Genomic DNA, 6,918 nt, shown 5'->3' with positions numbered 1-6,918 from the left:
ATAGAGCAGCGTTTCTCGGGGTGTGTGTAATTTGGTTTAGCTTGTTACAGTAGTTATTTTGAAGTAACGAAACCACACATAGAACTCTGGTCCCCACTTATTAAAGCCATATAGACACCAACAGTTGCCATACGGAATCCGGTATTTCAGTTACCTCTGGTATGTTATTGGTTCTTTTGTAATTGCACTTAAAAATTAAAACTCAATTTTTTTTTTTTGGCTGCTCATGGCCATGCAGAACGTCACTTCCATATCAAATACACAATACGATCTTCAACATTAATCCAGAAACATTGCAAAACTTATGAAGCTTGCAATCTGACAAGTAGCTTGCCATGCTGGTTCATGAGTCCACAAAATTATTCAACTCGATAAGCAGCTTATCAAGTACAGAAATAAATCGAGCAGACTGTAACAATAAAAACTAGAGGGGTACTCAGTAGAGCCCAGACCTCTGCCGCGGTAGATTATTTCTCGACTTTTTGCTCGACCATGACCTTGACCTTTGACTTTAATATGTGTTTATTGGCATGGATTTTCACGCACTCAAATACGAACCAAGTTTGAAGTCTCTGTGGCAACGATGTCCACCAAACTTATGGCGGATTACGTGAATTGGACATTTTGCCTGACCGTGACCTTGACCTTCCAAAATTTAATAATTTTCAGCTTTTTACATAACGGTTACTCCCTGCAAGTTTCATTACTCTACGAATAAATTTGTAGCCAGAAAACTGTTCACAAACAAACACAAACAGGCGGTGAAACATAACCTCCTTGCAACTTTGTTGGCGGAGGTAATAACCTTTCCCAGAATAGCTATCAGTCGAACCTCACTTCCCTTCAAAAGTTTCAAGCCACGTTCCCTAGTTAGGGCCTAAGCACACTGGCGACTTGGTAGGGCCCCAAGTGGCTGCGTTTTGAGGCGGGGATATTTTCTCCCATAGGTTCCCATTGTTTTAAAGCGTTGCCGATCGCACTTGTGTCTGTGGCTCGCGACTGTGGCAAGCTGTCACTCGTCCCTGCCACAAACAGCGCATTTTGTGGCGGCATTTTGTGGCTGGGTGAGAGCACACTAGCGACCACATGTGGCTGCTAATCAGTGACAGTGCCTCTTCCTCAGAGTCCATGCTGAAACTGAGATGTAGTGATATTGGTGTGGTCGCAACTTGTGGCTCTAAAAAGTGGCTAATGTGCTCTGGGTTGCTAAGAGATATTACAATACCATAAAAAGAAAATCTCAAGTAATGATTCTCATGAACCTCATCGGGGGAAATTGCAGTAATGGTCCCCGTCAGAGCCGCTTGCGACTGAAGTAGTATTGTTTCAAAATCATCAGACCCCTTCAGAAGGTAAAACACCTCGTTAAATCTATTCTCCTTTTTTATAAAACCACCCATTTTTGCCATTCACATTTCCATGTCTTTTATTCTTTTTATTTTCTTTTTTTCTTTTTTTTTTAACTTTCCTTTGTCTTTCAAAAGACCCCATTTCTCTGTAGGAGCCTCTTCTAGTCTGGAGAACCAAAACGAGGGGAATAACATAAAATATAGAATAAAAAATATAAAATATATTCCAAAATATTGTTACCAAGTTCCATTGTTGAGTCTCTCTATTAAAAGCTTTGCTTTGGTCAAAGGGTCTCAGGGTATTTTAATCCCAGTTTATATGGAGGAGACTTCAATGTATCAGGGCTCTTTTTTTTTATTCATTTAGAAAAAAAGGAGAGCTTTTGTAAGGATAGCTCTGTCAATTAGAGGGAGACTGTTATGGTTATATTAATTCTCTGTTTAGTTTAAACACATGCGCACGCATGTACGCACAAACATATTGTGTGTGTGTTTATATATATATATATATATATATATATATATATATACATATATATATATATATATATATATATATATATATATATATATATATATATATATATATATATATGAAATATATTGTGAATATCAACAAAATTTTAACGCATATATACTGTACATACACATATATAATACACACACACACACACACACATATATATATATATATATATATATATATATATATATATATACATATATATATATATATATATATATATATATATATATATATATATATATATATATATATATATATATACTCATTTGAAAATGCAGAGACAACAAATATGGGTTATGGACGAACCTCTGGAAAATGTTAATGAATATACGTACTTAGGACAAACAGTAAGTGTTTTTCTAGGTCATGAAACCGAGATTAAAAGAAAGAATAAACATGGGATAGATAGCTTTTGGAAGACAAAATGAGATTATGAAATGTAAAATGCCACTTTAAAAAAAAAAAAAATAAAAGTATATAATCAGATGTTCGTACACCAGCCTTAACTTGTACATCAGAAACTTGGAGCCTTACTAAAGCCTTAGAATGTAAGCTACTTACAACTCAAAGAGCTACGGAAAGAATAATGATGGGATTATCACTAAGAGGCAGAAAAAGAACAACATGGAAACGAGAGCAAACTAAAGTAGACGATATTCTAAAATGCAGGAAAAAAGAAATGGACATGGGCAGGACACATGAGAAAGGCAGATAATAGACGGACATAAAGAATAACAGAATGGGTCCCGAGAGATCGCGAAAGGAGCATGGGGAGGAAGAGAAGACGATGGGTTGACGAACTATATGCGGGTATAGACTGGCGTAGAAAGACTATAAACTCGCGAGTGGAAGGACATATCTGAGGCGTTTGTCCTGTAGTGGAATAGTTACAGTTGATGATGATGATATATACACACAATTTAGTTTTCCATACATGTCCGTGTAGAAGGTAACTTGTTAATACTTTACAGCTATATCTATCTATCTATCTATCTATATATATACATATATATGTATATATAAATATAAATATATATATATATATATATATATATATATATATATATATATATATATATATATATATATATATACATATATATATATATATATATATATATATATATATATATACTAATAATAATTCAAGCCAGAACAGCAACAATATCAATTTGATTTACGAATATGCATATATTTCGAATAAATTCTATAAATAGAATTTGAGTAAATTAATCTTGACGACCTAATGTCAATTTTGATAATTATCTTCAAGTGATTGATTGATTGATTTAAAGTCTTCTGGCATCCTGATATCTATATTTTTTGAGTTGACATAAACATCATATATCATTAAAAGGGAAACATTTGCAAACTATTTGAAAAACATTTACCCAAGATTAGGAAAATATAAGAATGTAATACCCATTTGCCAATGTAATTTAGGGTTGTGGTGGCCGATGTGGTAACGTCCCTGACTGGTGAGTGCCAGACTGGGATTCGAGTCCCGTTCAAACTCGTTAATTTCTTTGGTAGCTGCAACTTCACCATCCTTGTAAGATAAGGATGAGGGGTTTTGGGGAGCCTATAGGTCTATCTGCTTAGTCATCAGCAGGCATTGCCTAGCCTCGTTGGTCCTAGCTTAGGTGGAGAGGGGGCTTGGGCGCTGATCATATATATATACATGGTCAGTCTCTAGGGCATTGTCCTGCTTGATAGGGCAATGTGACTGTCCCTTGCCTCTGCCATTCATGAGCAGCCATTAAACTATTAATAGGTCGTTTTTCATTCGCTACCGAAAATAATAAAAGAACACGGCTGACGGCTGACAGCTCTCACTAGGTTCCATTTAATAACAATAACAAAAAACGCTGCTGACAGCTGACAGCTTTCATTCAATGAGAAACTGACCCCAAATTCTCATCAATGGACTTTGTGACTCTGAATGTAAATTGTTTGTACTGTACCATTACTTGTGGATTTGAATTGGATCGGTGAGTCGAATTTTTGAAATTCTTTCGACTGTGGACATTTAATGAACAATCTTTTCTTTTTTTTTTGGGGGGGGGGGAGGGGGGGCGTTGACAAAGAACGTGTTAATTGAGAATTGAAAATTCTATTGAATGAAGTTAGCAAAAGAGTTTATATATTTATAATGTGTGTATATATATATATATATATATATATATATATATATATATATATATATATATATATATATATATATATATATATATATATATATATATACTGTAGATATATACATATGTATAAATATATCATATATATATTATATATATACATGTATATATATGTATTTATATATTTACATATATACATATATATATATATGAGAGAGAGAGAGAGAGAGAGAGAGAGAGAGAGAGAGAGAGAGAGAGAGAGAGAGAGAGAGAGAGAGAGAGAGAGAGAGAGATTAACAAGAGCAACATGGGTACGAGAGCAAACTAAAGTAGAGGATATTATAAAATTAAAGAAAAAGAAATGGACATGGGCAGGACATATAATGACAATGACATATAGTAGATGGACATTAAGACTAACAGAATGGGTCCCTAGAGACTATAAAAGAAGCAGGGGAAGGAAGAGAAGATGATGGATTGATGAGCTAAGAAAATTTTCTGGTATAAAATGGCATAGTAAGACCATAAACAGACGAGGGTGGAATAGGCATATCTGAGGTTTTTGTTCTGCAGTGGACTAGTAGCAGATGATGATGATGATGATGATGATACATACGAAAAACTAAAACATAAAAAAAATATTTTAATCTAGATCTTCTTCTTCTTCTTCTTCTTCTTCTTCTTCTTCTTCTTCTTCTTCTTCTTCTTCTGATTATTATGATGATGATGATGATACATACATGCGAAATAATAAAACTACGCATAAAAAATATTTCAATCTACATCTTTTTTTTTTCTTCTTCTAATGATGATGATTCATTAAAAAATATTTTGATCTACACCTTTTTCCTAAGATCAACCAAGATATGTTCGAGATTATTTTCCTGCAATCTTCAAGATTTTTCATATTCTACCATTCATCTTCCAGGGTTCTCCTTCTCTTTAATCTTCAAGTTATCTTCTGGCTATTTAAAAGTCATACTTTTTTTTTTTAGTAGGCCATTCATTCATTACTTCCCCGAGCAGCGAAAGTGAAGATTTTTTTTTTTTTTGAGGTCTTTTTTAAAGACCTTTCAAAGGTTTCACCACTCTCATTCCCAGCAGGAAATTGTGAAATTTTACTCTCCAGATATGTTGGGAGGTCTTAAGAAATATAAATATTATATATATATATACATATATATATATATATATATATATATATATATATATATATATATATATATATATATATATATATATATATATATATTGTAGGTAATAGGATGGCCAGGGGACCATCCACCCGTTGAGATACTACCGCTGGAGAGTTATGAGTAATTTCTCTTGCTGTTGTTTTGTTAAAGTTTTTATAGTTTATATAGGAAATATTTATTTCAATGCTGTTACTGTTAAAATATTTTATTTTTCCTTGCTTCCTTTCCTCACTGGGCTATTTTCCCTGTTGGGGCCCCTGGGCTTATAGCAACCTGCTTTTCCAACTAGGGTTATAGCTTAGCAAGTAATATATATATATATATATATATATATATATATATATATATATATATATATATATATATATCAACAACAAGAGAAATATAGCCACTGAACAATTTCAGTGCAATAGTTAATCCCTTGAGCGAAGAAAAAATTTTCGGTTATCTTAGAGTTGTCAAGCGTATGAGGAAAGAATAGAATGTGGAAAGAATATGCCAGACTATTTAATGTATGTGTAAGCAAAAGGATAATGAGCCGTAACCATAGAGAGGGATCGAATGTACTACTACCTGGCCAGTCAACTAATTATTCACTTAGAAGAAATATAAGCTTTGCCAGACAATCAGTCTGCTTACAGAAAATTATACTCTACTGAGACAGTTATGTTTTCTGTTATAAATGATATGCCGGAAATCATGTATGAGAACAAATGTGGTTTTTTAATATTACTTAATCTTAATGCTACTTTTGATACAGTTGTGCACTAACTACTACTAAATGATCTACGGTCCATCGGTATTGAAGATCAAGCTTTTGAATACCTAAAAGATTACTTGGTTGACAGATATTACCGTGTGCAAATTGGAAACTTAATCATCATATGAACCTTTAAACAGAGGGGTACCTCAGGGGATTGTTCTGGGCCTAATCTAATTCTGTATCTATACTATTGGTTTGTCGAAAATACTACATTGGCATGGAGTGAAGTTCAAACTAATTGCAGATGATACATAATTTTACTTCTCCATAAATGATATAGACGACACTACTGAAACTCTAAACCGAATTCTTGCCAGTGTTAAGGAAGGGATGACAATTAAACAACTAAAATTAAACGAAAATAAAACTGAGTTTATGGAGGTTGGAAAGAAAAACAGCCTAAGAAACTAGGGCCATTTTCAATAATATCTAGTAAAGTCCGTGATTTAGGCGTATCTCATGACTGTAATTTGTCTTTCAATGCCAAAATAAATAAAGTAGTAAAAACTGCTGGTTATCATATTAGAAACATTGCTTTTACAGAGAAGTACCTGGATGAACATTCTATTAAGAAACGAGTGATAAACTGTTATTACCAGGATCAACTACTGTAACTCCATCTAATACAATTTACAAAAAGTGTAACTCAAGAAATTACAAAACATAATAAACAGAGGAGCAAGACATAAAAGAAGTCCTACCACGAGAAAGGATCACTCCTACACTAAATGATTTATACTGGGTGCCTATTAAAGCGAGAATCAAGTTTAAAACATGTATAATAACCCATCCAGTATTCAGAACCGGACGTTCAAAATATCCAAGAGAATTGCTACATATTGTGCAGTCAACAAATCGTCTTGACACGAGAATAGTTATAGAAAGTTTAAAATTATTGGAACCTAGATACATGTCTACTGAAGGCTCTAGAGCCTTCAAATATGCG

Source organism: Palaemon carinicauda, chromosome 32 (assembly GCF_036898095.1).
Source record: "Palaemon carinicauda isolate YSFRI2023 chromosome 32, ASM3689809v2, whole genome shotgun sequence".
NCBI classification, from domain to species: domain Eukaryota; kingdom Metazoa; phylum Arthropoda; class Malacostraca; order Decapoda; family Palaemonidae; genus Palaemon; species Palaemon carinicauda.
This window is presented reverse-complemented; position numbering follows the sequence as displayed.